Raw genomic sequence first — 21,489 nt, 5'->3', positions numbered from 1 at the left:
AGGCCCCTTGGTCTTGCAAACTTTATATGACCCAGCACAAGGGAAGGCCTGGGCCAAGTAGTGGGAGTGGGTGGGTAGGGGAGCAGGGGCGGGGGGGTATAGGGAACTTTCGGGATAGCATTTGCAATGTAAATAAAGAAAATAAAAAAAAGAAATGTAAATAAAGAAAATAATAATAAATAAATTTTAAAAAAAGAAAGGCAACTGTTGGAGACAGAGGAACAGGATCATGGAGTAAGTTTAAAAAAAAAAAAAAAAAAGATGGGACTTAGGGAGAGAAACCCATAATATGAGGGTATTATAAAAATGCCATAATGAAGTCCATTACTTTGTTGCTAACTTAAAACTGGCAAAATGAATAATAAAATATCAAGTATAAAAAAAATAAAACTAAGTACTCTGGAACAAGAAAGCTGCTAATTAAAAGGTTATAGAAAGAAAGGCATTGGTTTAGACTGAGCTTCTGCAGGCTGAGCTTCCAATGGACCAGACTGGAGTGACTTGTGCCAAAATATCATGGCACCCTCCGTACTAAGTCATCCAGTGTTCCAGGATGTCAGGGGGATTAAAAAAAAAAAAAAAAAAAACAGGTCAGTTTTAACTGGCTTGCTGAGGAAATGCTCTTTGCTTTAGTCTTAACAGGAAAAATAGCTTTGTAACAGCTCTTGCCAGTTTCGTGGCAGATGTACTCTTTTGAGCCTTCCTTTGCCTGTGAAACCAGCCTCCCCTGCACAGCTCATTGGAACAGCTTACTCAGAAATGTGTGAGGTTTAAGAAACGCAGGCACAGTCAATTAATTTCAATCCCCAGCACTAGGGACAAAGCCAATTAAGATCTTGCCTCCAATGTGTTTGTAATTTTATTTTTCTTCAGACTGAGTAGTGTTTGTTATACTTCTCAGCGAGCTTCCTCAGAGACTCTCTCTGTGTTACACACTTTAAAGGGCACATTTTATTAGGCGTTAATTATTCCTCAACCAAACCGTTACTCTTCTTAAAAGGCAAAGTCAAGGGGTTCTGGTTGTTTCAGTCATTATAAAACTCTCCCATCAAAGTTTTTCCTCTGTCTTTTATTATAGCTGTCTGTGTTTCTGTGAAAATCAGCATGTAGTGGCTCTAATTCTACCAATGTGTCTGCATCTACCAGCTGTGTTTCTTGTACAAAAAAGAACTTTCCCCATCAGCTACTTGAGAACAACAGAATACAATGTCCACAGAATGAACTTGAATCTTCCCTTTTTAGTTTTGCAGGGCAGTGACTGGTACTGTGGGCAGGCAACCTCCTGGTGAATGATGGGGTGAGATGTGGTACTTGTACTGTCTCGCAGTCTACTGTCTTTCTGTACAGTTCAGTCTTTCATGTCAATGCTTAAACACCACATCCACTGGGAACCTCTTTAAATTGGCTGTAAACTCCTTACAACTCTGTTTGACATTATTTTTATTGTTGCTTTCTTGGAAAAACATTACATGTAATACAGTTCACATGAACTACGGACTTCAATCACTTATAGTCATGAAAATATGTGATCATGACCACAAGGAAGTCTAGAACATTTTCATTAGTTGTTCCCCCAAAGAAACTCCATATCCATCAACATTTTTTCAATATTTCTCCCAACTTCCATTCCACTGTTTTCCTTATACTCACACTAATTTACTTCTGAGCTTTATGGGAGGCTGTAATAGGTTCATATATAGAAAGCCTCAAGTCATATACAATCTTCCAGGTTTTCTGTCTTCATTTTGCATATTTCCATGGCTTATGTCCATTGTAGCCTATGTCGATAATGTATTTTATTACTCTCAATGACTGTATATTTTGAGGAAATGCCACATTTTGTTCATCCATTCCTCCACTGACAAACATTTAGAATGACTCCAATTTGGAGTTATTATGAGTCAGGCTGAACATTCCTGTGCAAGTATTTCTCAAGATTTGTTTCCATGATTTGGTGGATATGTGGGAAAAGCATCGCTGGTCTTCTTTTAGTTTTCTTTAATCCTTTTCAGCAGCTGCCACGCTGTTTTTGCAACTGTGCAGGCTGTGCAGTGGTACAATCTCTTCACGTGCCAGCGGGGCCTGAGACGTCCCCTAGCTCTTTCAAGTATATTTGATTTGAAGTGATCTCTCACTGTAATGTTTATGCACATAGTTCTGAGGATGAGCATCTTTGTGATCATTTTCACATCACCTGGAGAGGAACACAGCTCCCTGTTTTGATGGGGATCTGACTCCTTTTTGTGTCATTATGAGAGCTTGTTGTGTATTTTGGATGCAAACTCTTCTCAGATATAAACTTGGCAAACCTTTCATTCTGTTGCTTTTCTTTCTGTTTGCTTGAGTGTCTTTTGAAATACACAAGTTTTTAACTTTGACCAAAACAATCCCATTAATCCCTTCTTTTTTAATTAGATATTTTCTTTATTTGCATTTCAAATGTTGAGGTTTGGAATTTATATCTGAGAAACCATTACTTTCTGGTAGGTCCCATATATCTTGTAAAAGTTTTACATGTCTTGCATTTATATCTAGATCTATTGCAAATTAATTTTTTGAATGGTCCCTTTTCCCCACTTCTTTGAGTACTTTTTGTTTTGCTTTTCAGCCTCTTTGTATGAAGTCCCTGGGTATGAAATTCTTCCAGCCTATTACTGGTTGTTTAGGGCATATATATAAATCTGTAACACAGAAACATAACACTTTGGAGGAATAGTCAAACTACACTGCCTTTAGAGTCGCTTTAAAGAATTCATTTTTTTTCTGTGTAATTTTGAATACTATCAAAAACAACTGGATGAGAAGAACTAGACAACGGGGCCTTCTGCTTGCCTATATGTAATGAGGTGAGTCTTGTGCTTGCAACTGGCCTCTGGAAAGATCTGGACAAGTTTCCTAGAGAAAGGCATAGAATGTCATGTGCAAAGCAGCGCTCCTTTCCATTAGTGTTGAATGCTTAAGCGTCCCTTTTAGTAGTTAATTCTGGTTTTCATTAATAACCCTTACATTAGTAGCCAGCCTGTGGTGCTACTGGGCAGTGAGGGGGTGGGGGCCTTGGAAAGGTCCAGCCTGATGGAAGGTAGAGAGATCACTGGGCATGTGTTCTGAGAAGGGCATTAGGGAGCTGATGTCTTCCTGCCTTTGTTTTCTAATGCCCTGAGGTGAGCTGCCTCACCACAAACATCAAAGCCAACCCACCGTGGACTGGAATGTGAAAGAAAATCACCCTCTCCTCCCTCTAAGTTGATTTTTCCCAGGTATTTTTTCCACAGTGATTAAATCGCATACAACTAATATTCACAAAAGTTCTCTCATTAGTCCTATTTCCTCATTCTTGGCCCCTGACTCCCTCTCCAGGGAGCCATTTTAAATTTGGGTTAGTTTATATCTCTACTATTTCTTATTGAAAATATAAACATTGATGTACTTATACCCATATTCCTTTTTCCTATTCTGAAGGTATCGTATACCAATGCCATCCTTTGGGTTTCTTAGTTCTTTTACATGGCTCTGTTGAGTGGATCTGCCATCATGTATTTCATCTGTCCTCTGCTAGACATTTAGTAGTATTTGTTTACCTCTGTACATTTAGTAGTATTTGTTTACCTCTGTTCTGGTGTTCAGTTACTTTGTAACAAACCACTATATATTTGGCAACTTGTATTTAAACAATACTAATTTGGGGGCTAAATAAATGGATCAGCTCATTGGCTACCCTTCCAAAGAACTGGTTCCGTTCCAAGCACCCATGTGGTCCAGTTTCAGAATATCTTTCAGCCACAGAAATCTGTCACACGTGTGGTCCACAGACATACATGTTTAAATAATAATGAATAAATGATACAAATTTATTATCTCAGAGCTTTTGAGAATCAGGAGTTGAGGCCCAAGTGGACTAAGTCCTTACTTGGCATCTCACGGGGTAAAATTATTGTATCAAACAAGGCTATAGATTCACCCAGGTCCTTAGGCTTCTGGCAGTGTGGTTCCCTGTGATTATAAAGTGAAGACCCTATTTTCTTGGCCACTATCAACTGGATCACTCTTAGCAGATCTTCCCAACAACACCAGCTCCTGTGTTGTTGCAGATACTCTCAGAACTTTATTTCTCAAAAGCTGTTAAGGCACTCTTTGAAGGGCTCACATAGCAAGGCAGGGGTACGTAGTATAATCTACATTTTCATTAATTCAAAGTCAATTGATTAGACTTTAATTACATCTAAAATTCATTAACCTTTACTCTATTGTGTAACCAAATTCTGAGAGAGATGAGAAGGATACCCTGATAGCCACAGATTCTGCTTCTACTTAAAAAGAGATTACGCAAGTCATACACCAAGATACAAAACTCTTGGGCCCACCATAGAATTTTGCCTCTACCTTTAGAATGCAAACTATGTCACAATAAGAGATCTGTGTATATGTAATTTTGTATTTTCTTAATGTATTATTGGGATACATTCCTAGAAGAAAAAATTATGCATATGTATTTTGGGTATGCATTAACAAAATGGCCCCCCAGACGCTTTTGTGTTCTCAGTAGCAACAGGAAAAGAAGTTTACTTTCCAACAACCTCAGAGGGTTTTGTCAGTCCTAATAATAAACAGTGTCTTACTATGGCTTAATTTTTTTCTTATTATTAAAGTTTTGAGTATGTTTGCATTTGAAAAATGCTAAAGGGTTATTTGGAGTCTATCAGAGGAACTGGGGCATTAGCAGCTGTGTCCCAACAATGTTCTGGGCTGTGGCTAGCCATGGTAAAGCTGAGATGTCTGATACCTTACACAAGCAACAGTGTAGACCCAAGGCTGGGCCTACAGGTGGGTCTTGGCCATGACCCTGACTGCCATTATACCCGCTTGCCTTAATAGGTCTCTCCCTCAGCCTTTCTGGAAACTCCAGGTACATCTCATACTTTACAATAAAATCCTTTCTCATTTTATCGAAAATCCTGGTCATTTTATTGTCCCAGACCGATAGATCTTCATTTTTCTCTTTTAGAAATTAATGACAACTTCCTGAAATGCTTTTATATAAATCAAACTTATTTCAATGAAATGTAAATTAGCTTGATGACTACTCAGAAATGAGAAGTCTCAAGTTATTTGGCAGGAAAAAGAAGTTTAAATGACGATGATCTTTGACACCACACTGTCAGCTTTAATGTCCAATTTATTTCTACTTCTTGCTTCTAATAAGTACTTAATCACAAAGCCGTGCATTATTACAACCCTGGTGACCTCACTGTTTCCTTCATCTTTGTGTCTAATTGTATTGCACTTAATAACTGCACACCCCATGGAAAGTCAAAGTTATTCTCAAGATTTCTGATAATTCTTCAGCCACTGTATCTACTTGGCCTCCCTCCTCTTTGACGCTCTGAGACCCTTTCATCCTGCTCCATCCCAACCACTGCTGACTCTCCCTTAACCCCTTGCCACGTTCCAAGGTTCTGTAGCCTTAGTAGATTCAATTAACTCTTTGTTCGTATGCCCATGTGGGAGCAGGAGTAGGAGAACGTCACGTCAAGTGCCGCTGTGATGTGTTGCGTTTCATTCAGTTGTATTTGTAGGAGGGAGGGCATTGGGGCGGTTTGATTTGTGTTTGGTGCTCAGGATTGAATCCCAGTCAAGCAGGTGCTCAACCACTAAACTACAAATTTAATTGTGATTTTTACAGGAGCTCACAGCTGAAAGACGTTGAAACTTTTAAAATAGATTTTGGATTTTCAGAGAGATGGGATATTTTAAAGAGGCAGAAATTCCAATGTGTTTTAATTTGTAAGGGCAGTGGAACTTTTAGAGTTATTTGTGTTTTTAATGTGAGATCTTGACGATGGATAAGAAGGGAGGACTGTGGCTCGATAGTGACTTGTTTGTGTGTCAGGTTGACAAATTGGGCTGGCTGGTTTTGTATGTCAACTTGACATACAAGTTAGAGTCATCAGAGAGGAAGGAGCCTCAGTTGAGAAAAGGCCTCCATGAGATCCAGCTATAAGGCAATTTTTTTTCAATTAATGATCAATGGAGGAGGGTCCAGCTCATGGTGAGTGGTGCCAATTCTGGGCTGGTGGTCCTGGATGCTATAAGAACGCAGGCTGAGAGAGCCATGGGAGGCATCAAGCAACCAGTGCCCCTCCATGGCCTCTGCATCAGCTCCGGTCTCCAGATTCCTGCCCTGTGTGAGTTCCTGCCCTGGCTTCCTTCAATGACGGATTATGATATAAAAGTTTTAACCCGAATAACGCCGGATCCACGAAAGTCTAGAATTGGCAGACATCCCCAAGAAAGACGTTTGCAACACCAATGAGAGACTCAGAAGTACAGGGGCCAAGCAACCAATCCCACATGTGGACAAAACTGAGCACTGAAAAGTCCAAATAGTTTATACATTTACCAAAATGTGATTCCCAACAAAGACAGTTCTAGAAGTAATCCTTCTGCAGCTGTTAATGGCTACTGCATTTTCCCTGTGGTAATTAGAATCAAAACATCTCCACATTATTCAGGTGTCTTGAGCAAGGCCTTACTCGTTGCTGCTATTTTTGTTAACAGGAAAGAAATTATAAACCCAGACCTCTGTTTCAAGATTCCTGAGCACCGTGACAGAACTCCGCCGTGTTACCAGGAACTGACATTTCACTGGCTTTAGCACCAGTTTCAGGACTCTGCTGCTTCCAACATCAGTTTGGTCAGAAAGCTAGCCCTCTCGTGGCATGATTCTGTCCTGCACAGCTGTTCTGAGGAGCGGAACACAGTTCTCAACATCACACATCTTTCACACCCAAGTGTGTGCCTCTCCCTCCAGGAAGACTAGGTGGGCATGGACATGAGCCCTCCAAGACCTCAGAACTATTTTTTCTCTTGTGAATCAAAGCCAACAAAGGTGATAACTTTAAGGTGAATTCTGATGAAAATAAGCACCAGTTCTTATTTAAAAAAAAAAAAGTCAGGTCAGTGACTGGGACAAAAGATAAGCTACATATCTTTTTGACAGAAGGAAGGAATTATGAGGAGAGTCCAGTTAAAGTAATCCTGGAAACTTTGAAAATGTCAGTGCAACCAGCAGGTTCCCTTGGGGGCTTCAAAATTGCACCAGCTGTTGTCTTAAGGTTGAAGTGTGGTTCAGGGCCTGGATATGTCAGTGAAGAGCCCCGGTAGCTGGCAAGGAAGATACAGAGTCAGAAGAAGAAGGGGGATGTCAAAGCTTTAAGTAATCTGCCCAGAAACTGACAACAAGGTTCCACAAAAAGAGTAAAATTTGATGAAGATGATGATGATGAAGAAGAGATGATGATGATGATGATGATGATGATGATGATGATGATGATGATGGAGATGATGATGAAGAACAGCAGCAGGAGGAGGAAGAAGCAAAAGTAAAAGCTCCAGGGAAGAAGTCTGTATGAGATACCCTAACGAGAAATAGACAAAAATCAAACCAGAACGGAAGAGACTTAAAACCATAAACATGAAAAGGCCAAGAGTCCTTCAAAAAAACTAAATAAATAAAACGGGGGGGGGGGGACTCCTAAAACACCAAAAGGACCTAGTTCTGTAGACGACATTAAGGCAAAAACACAAGAAAAGTTGTTTCTCCACCCATCATAGAAGCCAGGGTCACCAATAGTGTGAGGAACTGCTTCCGGATGACTGACCAAAAAGCCATTCAAGATCTTAGGTAGTGTAGGAAGTCTCTTTGGGAAAATGATTTAAACAGTTTGAAATATTTTACCTTACTTCTGCAGCAGTTGATATCTGGCTGTCCTTTTGATAATGCAAAGTGAGAACTTTCCCTACTGTGTCTGACAAACGCAACCCAGGTCCCACTGCCAGGCATGTGTTGTCTAAAATGTCTGTTTAGCTTTCAAGGCTCAAAGTCCACTGTTTCCGTGGTTCTAAGCATGTATGGAATGTAACGATGGGACAAAGTAACAGTGGTGGCCAGATGTGGAGCAGGTGAGGAAACAAATACATGCATGTGAAAGAAGCTTTGTGTTTTAACAAATAATAAAACAAAAGCTAATTGTTTCCTAGTATCGACAGAGTCACCACAGAGCCTTTACCCACTAAAGTTACCTAAGCAGGTGTTCAAAACTGTCAAGTGAGCTGAGCCACTAATGAGTTACTCTTGTGTCAAACTTACCTTAATGGTAGATTTTCTCCTTCTCCGAAAACAAAGAAAGCACATCTATGACATGCAACCACTTGTTACAAGATCTGCTCTTGGTAGAGCCCATTATGTACAGAACGGAGGACTACTTTGCATCTGGCTCCCATTTCTCAACAAAAACTCTTGAAAAGATGTCGCTGTTTGGAACTTAACACTTTCCCAAACACTGAGCACAACTTCTGTTAAGATTTTTGACAGGCTTTTTATGCCAACACATGCCCGTGAAAACAGTGAATGGTTTTGACATGTCACGAGCAGAGATGTCAAGTGTGATACCGAGCACTGCAGGGCTCTGTCTGCCCACCGTCAAGAATCTTCCTGGGCAAAGTTTCACTTGGCTAAGAAATACTGCATCGTTTGGAAGCTTTTTACAACAGCTATACCCTCCAAAAGAGGTTCTGAAATGGCACTTTCTTTGATGGTGTCAGCATACATGGACAAAAAAATAGAAGCTGTCTATGTTGGGAAGTGCCACGTATCATACAGGAGCGATGAGAGTTGGCAGCTCCAGCATCAACGGTGACATGTGGGGGAAATGTCACAAGTTATACAGAAGAGCCCATCGTTTAGGAGACACATGACTTCAGTTATCTCCCCTTGCTCCAAGCTACTGCCAGCTCTATATTTTCAGCACAAAATATTTCAAGATCTCTCTTGGGGAGATAGCTCAAAAGGTAACGGACTTGGCATTCCAGCAAAAGGACAAGAATTCAGATCTCCAGCAGTTACATCAGTGTTGAGTGTGCAGACACATCTGAAACCAAGTTCATGGAGGATGAGAAAGGGTAGGTTTGGATCCACTGACCAGCCACTTAGCTGAAACAGTGAGTGCCAAGCCCAGTGAGAGAAGCTGTCTCAAAAATAAAAATAAGGTGGAGAATGATTGGGGACGACACCCAGTGTCAACATCTGGCATGTGTATGTGTATGTGTGTGTGTGTGTGTGTGTGTGTGTGTGTGTGTGTGTGTGCGTACAAAGAAAGATAGTGTAGTTAAATCAGACACATTCTCAGGGGATGGAGCCTATTGACATACCCTTATGGAACAGGGACAACGTCTGGCTCAGTAGTTTAAAACAATTGCTGCACAAGTGTGAAGACTGCAGTTCAGCAATCCAGAGTCCATGTAGATGCTGAGTGAGTGGGGCAGCATGCCTGTAATTCTAGCCTTGGAAAATAGAGATAGAAGATCCCCAGTATATGCTGGCTGGGTAGCCTGGCCATATCAGAGAGCTCTGGGCTTGACTGAGAAATCTTGCCTCAGTGAGTGAAGTGGAAGAGCAATTGAAGACAATTTAGGAGGTCAACTTCTGGCCCACACACAGGAGCACACACACACATAAAACACAGGCACTCACACTTACAACATGTACAAGAAATATGGTGGCGGGGAACACTCCCTTATAGAAGGAGAATAAGGCTCATGAGACTCATGTGGTCTTCAAAGGATCCTCGAATGATCCTTCCAATGAGATAAGCAGCTAACCTGGTGTGGGATGCTCCAGTGTCGTCCCCCATGCTTCCCGAAGCAACTCAAATTACATGCTGCTTCACCAAGCTGGGCTTGAGCTGAACCCTTTGATCTGTCAGCGTCTTCTCTTATCTAGAATGAGTCAACTTGTCTTTGTCTTCCAAGGACAAGTGACATGGTAAACTGGGACTACTTCCTTCACAGCCATGCAATTCTAGCACAGCTCAGAGCAGGTGGACATACCTAGTTCTTCCTGTGCAAGTTGGGTACAGCCATCTGCTCCTGTTGTTCTTCTCCTCTATGGGGAGGGGAGGACGAACACAGGGCTGGCTTTTAGCCTACACTGTCTTAGCAAATGGAGCTGCTTTTCCTTAACAGCTTGCAGTCTTTTTCCTGAGCTTTACTTCTGCCTTGTTCCCCTCAATATAATTACATATATCTGTGTTTGGTTGTTTGGAGCAAATTCACTGTTGCTGGGAAGGTCAGTCAGACTCTCTGACAGGCCCATATTATTTTCAAAAGAGTTTGTTTAAGCCTCTGACCTCAGTAGCTCCATTGCCCTCTAGGCTTCTGAGAAGAGCCTCACAACCTTACACAGACGTTAACACAGGGACTCAAAATCCACCACCATCTGGGGGCTTGAAGAAAACAAGAGGAGAACATGATGTCACCTAGAGATGAAGATCTTCAGGAAGCCACATTGCTCTGTTGGAAGCTTGCAGAGTCTGCCTCTACAGGGACTACATTTCCTGTTCATGACATCACCACCCCTCCACTGCTACCCTACCAACATTCATAGCTCAGTGTCGCTCCTGCAGCTAGAGTCGGACGTTGGAGGACACCATCTTCTTCTACACTTTGCGTGTGGCATAAGAGTGGACGCTTATTTTCTCACTAGAAAAACCTACCTGGAAAGTCACTTGTTAGTAGAGTCTGGAAAATGCAGTCTTCATGCAGTGTGCCTCAATGAAAAGGTGTAAGTGTGCGACTCAGTTCTTCCCAGACAACAGCTAGCATCCTGGAAAGGATGAACATTTACCCAACAAGTGTGTTGAAGTCTTTTTTTCTTCAGCTCTCTATCCTTGTGCCCTGATCTCAACCAGAACTCTATAATAAAGGAGGAATGAGAGTAATATTTGGACACCAAACCTTACCTGAGTCCTTAATTTTTATTTCATATTTACCCAAAGTTAGCATAGCAATTTCAACTACATGTTGAAGAAAAGGAGTTTATTACTTTTGTGTAGATACATACATGTGAGCACACATTGTAGTGAAATACCAAAATACTCTCCCATGACTAAACCTAAGGGAGTCATTTGGTAGGCCTGCAGGAGCTGGGATATTTCTAAGGTACTGCTGGGTCCTGGGCTGAAGAAGGCCAGAAGGCTTGGATCTGCATCACATGGGATCCTATAGCTGAAATGAGAATTGGATGCACGGTCCCATCCCTAACCCAGAAGCAATCTCCAATCAATAACCACTAGCAAATGGAAATCTATTTTCCTCCAAGGAAATCCCTCTAGAGAACAAACTATTCTTAAGGGTAGGCCATATGCCCAGCTGTAGATGGCCAAAAAAAAAAAAATTAATCCAAGTACATGTCCTGTCAGGGTTTTTTTTCTTTTTTTTCTTTTTCTTTTTCTTTTTTAATCTTATTTTTTATTTTTGTTTTCAAATAAGACACAGAGAGTGTGGTGGATACAGATGGGAGGAGAAATGGGGAAGAACTTGGAGCAATAGAGAGCAGAGGAACCATTATTAGAATATATTGCATGAAAAAAAAATCCATGTTCGATGAAAGGAGAAAAAAGAAAATAATGACCACTCAGAAAGTTGAGTTGATGCTCATTGGAAATGGGATGAGCTGAGGTGGTGGGTTAGCACAGTGAGGGTCAGGTAGTTATTTCTTTTTCTTCTGAGAGGATGTAGAAGAAAGCAAAGGAGAGAAAGCCAACTGAATTTTACGACTAGGATGCCTGACATGCTACATGACTTAAATGTGCCAATGAGTCAACTCTTCTATCCACATGTAGTCAGTGGAATTTTAAAAGAAAGAAAGAACTGGATTTTGGAGATAAGTTAGAGTAGACACCACAAGTCAGAGTGGAGAAGAACAAAGTTAAGGAACGAGGCTGGAATGCTCATAGAATGCTAGGATAGGGATTGTGTTTCCCAGGGCTTAGGACAATGGGCACTGCTATTCCATCACCTGGTCTGCACACATCTGGTTCGCTGGATATTCAGTGCAGCAAGAGTGTTTTGGTCCCATTGCTGGACTGGGTCTCCCTCCCCTGACCTTTTTTTCCACTATACTATATCTATGGGTCTATCATCTACTTTCAGACCACAATCAGGACAGGAAACCCAGAACTTTGAGTCAATGTTGTTGTTGTTGTTGTTGTTGTTGTTGTTGTTGTTGTTGTATGAAAGTCAGATTTTGCAAGTTTATGTCAATCTATATAATTTTATCTAGATCTGACACTCAAAATGGCCCCTAATCACGCAAAGAAGGCCATGACTGATTAGCCAGGCTATATTTGGGGCCAAAGATTAGCCTGACATTGTTTCATTGTCTAAACATTATTGCATTCCAGATGTGCATGAAAAAGTTGAGCAAATCAAGATTACAAATGCCATCCAAAGCAGGAAGAACGAGACTAAGAGAGTTTTATATGCTGGAATTATATGCTGGATGGTGTTTATGTCAGCTTAACACAGGCTTGAGTCTTTTTTGAAGATGAAATCACAAGAACTGTTGTCATCCCAAGTCTGGCGGTCCTGTATGGTATAAGAAAAGCAGGCTAAACAAGCCATGGAGAGCAAGTCAGTGAGCAGCACCCCTCCATGGCTTTTAATTCAGTTCTTGCTTCTAGGTTTCTGCTTTTAGTTCCTGCCCTGACTTCCCTCAAAGACGGACTGTTATCTGGAAGTGTAGGATGAAATAAACCCTTTCCTCCTCAAGTGCTTCTGGTCACACTATTTATCACAGTAATAGAAGCCCTGAGGAAAACAAGGTGGTAATGCATACGTGTAATTACAGCACCTAAAGAAAATTGAATTAGGTTAGGCAACAGAATCTCAAGATTGGGACCAGAGTGATGTATCAGCAGCTAAGAGGACTCGCTGCCCTGGGAAAGATGCAAGTTATTTTCCCAGGGTCCCTCTAGACTCCAAAGGCACCTAAATGCATGACATACACATATGCACGCACACATATGTACACCACACACACACACACACACACACACACATACACACACTACACATTTTTAAAGAAAAAAAATCTCAAGATCAAGGCTAGCCTGACTGCAAAGTGAATCCTAGTCCAGCTGGGGCCACATAGTAAGACACATTGACAAAAACATGAGGTTGGGGGAGAGGACATATTAGATTCTAATTTCTCACATTGTATTAACACAGCTTTCTATTAGCTCTGTGCCTAGAGTCAAAGGCATTTAATAAATTAAAGAGATGAGTGCTGGGATGGGCGAGGACTAAGTCAACAACGTACCTGCCTTGCAAGCACAAGGATCTAAGGTCAATCTCCAGAGCCCCAAACAAAAGCCTGGTGTGTGCTTGAATTCCCAGCACAGGGGAGAGTCATTGTGCAACACTATTTCTGGGGAGACATAAACAAATATCTATTCATCCCAGATAGGGAACTGACAACAGCCCAAAGTCCGTATACCACCGAAGTCCAACTTGGTGAACCAATGAGTTTTACTGGGGTTACTTATGGGAACAGAGTCAACTCACAGACAGTCCCATCATCAAAAGCATCAAATGTCCATCTTAGGTTTAAAAGCCATGTCATAGTAAAGACAAACTAGTCTCATTCCTGTTTAGTTAAAAATCTCTGTTTCTCAAGGATTATCCCCTACCTGAAACCTTAACTACAAATGGTTCTGTACTGACTATTCCAGGAAACCATGTTCCAGATGTGCTGGCTGGTTTTGTGTCTATTTGACACAGCTGGAGTTATCACAGAGAAAGGAGCTTCAGTTGAGGAAATGCCCCCATGAGATCCAGCTGTGGGGCATTTTCTCAATTAGTGATCAAGGGGGGAGGACCCCTTGTGGGTGGTGCCATTGATTGGCTGGAGGTCTTGGGTTCTGTAAGAAAGCAAGCTGAGCAAGCCAGTGGAAGCAAGCTAGTAAGTAACATCCCTCCGTGGCCTCTGCATCAGCTCCTGCTTCCTGACCTGCTTGAGTTCCAGTCCTGACTTTCTTTGGTGATGAACAGCAGTGTGGAAGTGTAAGCTGAATAAACCCTTTCCTCCCCAGCTTGCTTCTTGGTCATGATGTTTGTGCAGAAATAGAAACACTGACTAAGACACCAGGCAACCATGTCTTTGTTTCGAAAAGTTATTATGACTACCTGCTGTTATGCCTACCTTATGACCACCTTGCAATCATGTCTTTGTTTCAGAAGGTTGTTATAACCAACTTATTATGCTTATAGTCAGCTCCTGTAACCCTGCCTATTTTATCCATCAAATCCCCCATTTGGAAACTCCCTTACCCCTGAGCTATAAAAACCTTGTCTTCCTCATGTCCAGCGCTGAAGTATGAAACCCTTCCTTTAGAGTGAAACAGCTCATGTACACAAACAACAACAAGAACAACAACAACAACAAAAGAAGAAGCTTGTTTTAATCTATTTGTTCATGATGATTTCAGTTGGTACAGGGATCAGAGCCAAGGGAAAAGCACCCTGCCACTAGCTTGACCTAGGGCTTCTGAGACTTGGAGATACCTGTCCCATGACTAAACACTAAGGTCCTTGATTGTAAGTCCACAGGGGCACAGAGATGCCTGCTGTATTCACATTCTCCACCGGCCCAGGAAGTCTCCAAAAGCATGTGCAGAGGACTCATGTGCTGAGGATTGGGGTGTATCTCAGTGGCACCTTGTCTAATGGTACATTTGTCTAATGTACACAAGGCTCTGGGATAGACTCCCAGAACACCCAGCACCAATTTAAGATAGAATTTCCAGTCACCCTGAGACTGTGTGACAATTTAAGATGCTGCACAGGGGCTCCTTTCATTCAGTGAGCATTGATGGAAAACCCGCTGTGAGTTTAATCTTTGTGTTAAACATGGTAAATGCATAACAACAACAACAACAACACAAATCTCAGGCTTCTTGAAGTTTGCCTTGCTGTCCTTCCTTTTCTATGTGCTCCAAGAACCCTTCCTCTCACCCAGACCTCTGCTCTCTCTCTTCCCATTCAGAGGCAGCCACCATTCTGTTCTGCCCAGCCAATCTCTTAGGTGAAGTGTGCTGTGTGGTGTGACTCTTGTGGCATTCCTTGGCCCCCAGCTGCCACTGTGCAAAACAAAACAAAACACTTTGCAGTCAGTGGTCTTTCTCCTCTAAGCTTTGGGATTAACTCAACCAAAGGCAACTGGACAGGTTGGAGAGTATCCTTTCCAGGTGGCTCAGTCTGCCTTAGCTTCTTCTAGACAGCTTAGCTTAGAATGTCTTTTTTTTTTCCAGAGCTGAGGACTGAACCCAGGGCCTTGCGCTTGCTAGGCAAGCACTCTACCACTGAGCTAAATCCCCAACCCCAGTTTAGAATGTCTTTCAGCAGTACTTACAACTTATATAAGCTAGGTGAGGGGGAGGCCTTGTCAGTTTCAGGGACTTCTGCCAAATACTGCATGGTCATGGAAGGGATGGCATGACATTGTTCCCACTCCTGGAACAAAGCCAGCTGGGTGTGGGATCCACAAGTATTGACAGTTGCTGGGTATGAGGCTTGTTTACATATACACACAAATACACACACACACACACACACACATATATATATATATATATATATATACATAATTTCATGTTTCTCCTTCAGGAAATATTCTCTCTCTCTCTGCCAAGGTTGATAACTCCATAATAATCAGAGACAGTAGGAGTCAGGGAGGCAAGGGTGTGTCTATGTCCTCAGCAAAATTGGTAAGCACTGTGACCTTCAGGACAGCCCTTAAAGCTGTGGGAAAGAACTCTGAAAACATGAGTTCAAAAATATATAAACAGAATTTCTCTACTATGTAAAATATAAGGATGCAATATGAATTGTGTGGGGGACTTCACAGACCTAAAAAAATTTTAAAAAAGACAGAAGCAGCTGCACTATGAGCCAGCTTGTCAGAAAGATACAAAGGCAGGCAGATTCCTGAGTTCAAGATCAACCTGGGACAGAGCAGATTTAAGCCCAGGCATGGTGGGAATAGTGATCTCAGAACTGGATTCCACCTAGCTAGCTTATTGTCTGTGCTTACAATGGCAGGCAGATCTCTGAATTCATTTGCAATGTTAAGAAAAATGTGCTTAATGTCTTCCTAGGAGTCCAGGGGCTAAGGTCAAAAGAATGCTGATTGGTGGGATAACCAAAAGGGATCCTGGGATGGATGATTGGATTGATACATAAATAAAAGAATGGGCTTTGGTCTGCCACAGCTGAGCTGTCTGATGATCTTCAGAATGCTGTTTCCAGCAGAACACAAGCTGTCAGCTTGTACCGATGATTTGATTTCAAGCTGTTCTTTTCACACCTCCCAAACACCCCTTCCTCAGAACCCCTCTCCGAGCCAAGGCCAGTCCCCTTTCCTGAAGCTTTAAGTTGTTTACGTCCCAAGCTCAAGAGACTCTTACGAGATGGGGTGTGTCTCCTCCTCCTAGAGCATCCTGTTGTTCACGTTCCCCTGAAGTATCCTGTACCTTAACAAGCTTCCTGTCCATATTGAAGATTTTAATCTCAGAGGAAACTGATACTCAAAAGGGGAACAGAGACAGCCAGATCCCTGGACTTGCTAGGCAGTCAGCTTCACTTACTTGGTGAATGTCAGGCCTGTGAGAGACCATCTCTCAAAAAGAAAGAGCTACACGGTGGCTGAGGTCCTGAAGCACCTGCTAGGGAGGAATTTTTCAAATTGCTTCTTCATTAACACCATCCAGACCTAATGAGTCAGATCCCAGTGGACAAGGCCGGGGATCTGCTGCCTTGGCTCTCCAGGTGATTCTAATATCCGAGAACCACTCCCATGTGTGGCAAGGGGACATTACAGTGATGGTTTTTTTTTCATTTCTATCTGCATATTCAAAACACTAATGTCAGCATTCAGTTTCAGACTGAGCACAAGCTTTTGAAAACATTTTAGTTGCTTGAAAAATGTGGCACTAGAGATCCAGAATGTAGATGTGACTATAAAAGTAGATATAACTGCATTATAGGCCTATAGTCCCAAAATTCTGAAATCTGAGGCAAGATCTTGAGTTCAAGGCTTGGTTTACACAGTGAGAGACCCTCTTTCCAAAACCAAAAACATACAAAAATCAATATGCCTATGGTTTGGGAAGCAAAAAACTACTCTCTGCCTCAGATGTTGCTCTTTCAAGATTATTTGCTATGCAGACATTGCTGGGCGATTATTCAGGAACCACAAGTGAAACTATTAATCACCAGAATGTTGTTTTTTACTGAGGGAGCTGCCACCCACACCACTGGCCAAATGAGCTGCGGGGTCAGGTGGACATGAATATAGACTGCCAGAAGTTTGGTAGTCCATCGCCTTTAGATCATTAACAAACAATTAATGGGAAAAAGCAAAACATTTCTAGATGTAAATGAAATGTTTGTTTAATGATCAACTCACTTGAAAATAGGCGGTGACCAAACAAATGGCCTTAGAATCACTCTAGCAATTTCTTATTGCTGTGGGTTTCTTTAAACTCCTGTCTACATTTATAAGGCAACTAATTATATACATATACCAGTTTTCATTTGCTCATTAATTTAACCAAATGGATTTCTTTTTCTTTGTCTATTTTGGCACTGGAAAAAAAAAAAGCAAGAACCTACAGCACACTAAGCAAGTGCTCTACTACTATGTTGATGCGTAGCTCCACCCCGATCCAACACACATCTGTGGTCTGCGCTGCCACTCAACACATGTTGATGCTCCAGGTTCATGCTGCCCACAGGGACAATCTTGAGGTCCTTGTGCCATTCTGCCTCTGGCTGTTATGGGCAGGGAAGCTTCTTTTGTAATGGTATCAATAACTACAGACTCATAATTGAGAATGAGAGATGATTGAAGGCTTCTGTGACAATCTCTCTTAGGCTCTGCCAGTAAAGGTGATGTATGCTCCTAATTACATCATTCAGAAAGTAGAAGGGATCTATGTGAGTTCAAAGCCAGCCTGGTCTACCAAGCGAGTTTTAGGCAGGCCAAGGCTACACAATGAGACCATGTGTCAGAAGAAACAAACAAACAAACAAACAAATTAAATTCTAAATCAAAGTGCACACAACACTATTGACTTTAGGAATCATCTGGGGCTGGAGAGATGGCTCAGTGGTTCTGAGCACTGCTCTTCCAGAGGTCCTGAGTTCAATCCCCAGCAACCACATGGTGGGTTACAACCATCAATAATGTGATATCTGATGCCCTCATTTGCTGATAGAACACTCATATACATAAAATAAATAAATCTTTTTTAAAAAAGAATCTTCTTTCTCCAATTATGAAATAGTGACAATTTTTTAATTGATTTACTTTGTTGTATATGGATGGATACTTTGCCTGTGCGCCTGTGCATCACATGCAGTTCCCACAGAGGCCAGAAGAGGACATCAGATCCTGTTAAATCAGAGTGACAGACAGCAGCCGGAGGTGAGGGGGGGTGGGGGGTGTCATCTGGAGAAGCAAGAAGCTTTCTCACCACTGTGCCATCTCTCCAACCACACAAGCAGGTCTTGATCCTTGGGAGTAAATGAAGTTTTGCTGGGGACTTCAGTTGTACACACTCCTCTAAATAATTACTGGAAAGCCACCAAATCTACAGCATTTTCAACAGCAGCTTAATCGAGGCTAATGTAAAGGGGTGCTGGATGTGCCTTTTTCCTCATCAGAAAAAAGGAAGTTAATTTTTTATCCATAGAATTGATTTTATAATTCGTAACCCAGTTGTCTTTATTATTGAAATTCACAATTCAATAAGAATAGCAAGCTTTGGCGGGGGGGGGGGGGACCTTGTTTTTAAGGCAATAAATGATGGCTTTCAGAACAGAAAGGGATCTTGATACTGGTCTCTCTAATACTGCTGACTGTTTGTTTCCAAGCCCAACACAGGCAAACCGAGAGTCCTGTGCAGCCACTCACAACAGCCCTGGTGCCTTACTTGGGATTTCTATTGCTGTGTAGAGACACTGTGACCACAGCCACTCTTATTTGGAAAACATTTCACTGGGGCTGGCTTACAGTTCAAAGCTTTAGTCCATTGTCATCATGGCAGGAAGCATAGCAGATGCAGGCAGATAAGGTGCTGGAGAAGGAGCCAAGGATTCTACATCTGGATTGGCAGGCAGCAAGAAGACAGAATGACACTAGGCCTGTCAAGACCTTCTGATACCCCCAAAGCCTACCCACCGGGACACACTTCCTCCAACAAGGCCACACCTACTCCAACAAGGCCACACCTCCTAGCAGTGCCACTCCCTATGAGCCTATGAGGGACATTTTCATTCAAACTACATTCTGCTCCCTGACCACCATAGGCTTGGAGCCATCGCATAATACAAAGAACATTTGGTCCCTACAACCTCCTCTCATCCAGAGGAGGGAGGGGAAACTGCAGCCAGGATGTCAAGTAATTAATTAATAATTTAAAAAAAGAAGACAAAAAAAAAAAAAAGCATTCAGTTCAACTTCAAAAGTCCCAAGAGTCTATCAGTCTCAACCCTGTTTGAAAGACCAAAGTTCAAAGTCTCCTCTGAGACTTGTGGCAATCTCTTTACTGTGACCTCCTCTATAATCAAAATCAAAAAGCAGATCACATACTTCCAACATACAGCGGCACAGAATATACATTACCATTCCAACAGGGAGCAAAGGAGCACAGCGAGGAGAGACTGGACCAACGCGAGACTTCGGAAAGCCAGCGGATCTGATGAGGCACTTCTGCTGGTGAGACCGGTGGTGATGTCTCTGGTCTGTGTTACAGCTTGCTGAAGGCCGTGTGGATGCCCAAGGTCTATGCTATAGCCTACAGCCATGGTAATGTCTATGGGCCATGCTGTTGTGTGCGTGTGAGGGGTACTGATGTGAATGGCCTGTGCTGCCACCTAAGGCCCTGAGGTCACGTTGATGCCTGTGATCTGGGCTCCCTCTGAGGACCTTGTTGAGGTCCCACTGCAGCTGGGGGTCATGTTTGTGCTCTGTCTTGTGGTCACATACATGTTGAAGCCCATGACTCCTGTGGGCACATACATGTTGAAGTCCATGACTCCTGTGGGCACATACATGTTGAAACCCATGACTCCTGTGGGCACATACATGTTGAAGCCCATGACTCCTGTGGGCACATACATGTTGAAACCCATGACTCCTGTGGGCACATACATGTTGAAGCCCATGACTCCTGTGGACACATACATGTTGAAGCCCATGACTCCTGCTCCTGCTGACTCTAAAACGCAAGGAAGCTCCTTTGGCAGTGAGAACTCTAGGAGAAAAAGTTGAGAGAGAGGTGTCATGGCAGGCTTCTGTGACAACAGCTACCCAACCCCCCAAAAAGTAACAGCCTAAGAAGGAAGTCATCAAAGAGAACTCTTTAAAAACATGTGATAAGGATGCTGACGTGTGACTCTCCATAACTGATGGCTTTGCTGGGGGAGCAGGTGGGGACGGACTCACTTTTCTTTAGGGGGCTGGATGCTGCGAGTTTTTTCATGCTCCAGTGAGTATACAGACAACACAAATTGGACTCTTGGGGGAGCCACAAAGGCAGGAGTGAGGGTGGATGTGGAGGGACTGGGAAGTGGGTATGATGGGGTATGTGATTGTCTTAGGGTTTCTATTCCTGCACAAACATCATGACCAAGAAGCAAGCTGGAGAGGAAAGGGTTTATTCAGCTTACACTTTCCACATTGCTGTTAATCACCAAAGGATGTCAGGACTAGAACTCAAGGTCAGGAAGCAGGAGCTGATGCAGAGGCCATGGAGGGATGTTCCTTACTGGATTGCTTCCCCTGCCTTGCTCAGCTTGCTCTCTTACAGAACCCAAGACCTCCAGCCAATCAATGGCACCACCCACAAGGGGCCCTTCCCCTTGATCACTAATTGAGAAAATACCCCACACCTGGATCTCATAGAGGCATTTCCCCAACTGAAGCTCCTTTCTCTGTGATAACCCCAGCTTGTGCCAAGTTGACACACAAAACCAGCCAGTACAATGTCATATGCCCAAAGAATCAACAAAAATATTATTTTGTGTAAAAAAAATTTAAAGTGTACATCATAACTCCCCAGCCCTAAGATTGTCCTTCATTCTTTTTCATTTTTCTTTCATTCCTTTTCACAAGTTGGAGGCGTGGCTGGGTGGGGTCTTGCTCTGATGTCACCACATTTTATTCCGCTCTTTAGCACCAGGCTTCTCTTTAATCTGTTTGCACTTCCTGGCAATCCTCCTCTCCACCAGCTATTTCACATCTCTTCCTTGCTCAGCTTGCTCCTTTCAGTATAGACTTGCATAAGACTGGCTACTAATGACCATGCCACACAGTTAATAGTAGGCTGTTTTGAAATCTCCTGTGCTAAAGCTATTAACCCAAAACTCTTCAGTTTAGACCCCTTGAGCCAGGCCCCCACAATTCAAAGCGCCTCAGCACCACTGTCTTCCATGCTCCTACTATTATGGCCCATTAAGCCCCACTTAAAGCAAGCATTCCAGAGATTTTTCTAATTCAACGTCCAAAAGTCCACATTCCTCCAAACAAAAGCATAGTTGGGTCTATGACAGCAACCCCAGTTCCTGGTACCCACTTCTGTCTTAGATAAG

General features: G+C 42.5%; 1 pseudogene; it reads left to right on the top strand.

The window, feature by feature from the left end:
• The first annotated feature begins 229 nt into the window (after positions 1 to 229).
• On the top strand, positions 230 to 7,787 carry LOC110320802 (annotated as a pseudogene).
• The last annotated feature ends 13,702 nt before the right edge of the window (positions 7,788 to 21,489 follow it).

The sequence above is a fragment of the Mus pahari genome, chromosome 4 (assembly GCF_900095145.1).
Source record: "Mus pahari chromosome 4, PAHARI_EIJ_v1.1, whole genome shotgun sequence".
In the NCBI taxonomy this organism is placed as follows: Eukaryota; Metazoa; Chordata; class Mammalia; order Rodentia; family Muridae; genus Mus; species Mus pahari.
Note: the sequence above shows the minus strand (reverse complement) of the source record. Positions and strands in the feature narration are given on the sequence as shown.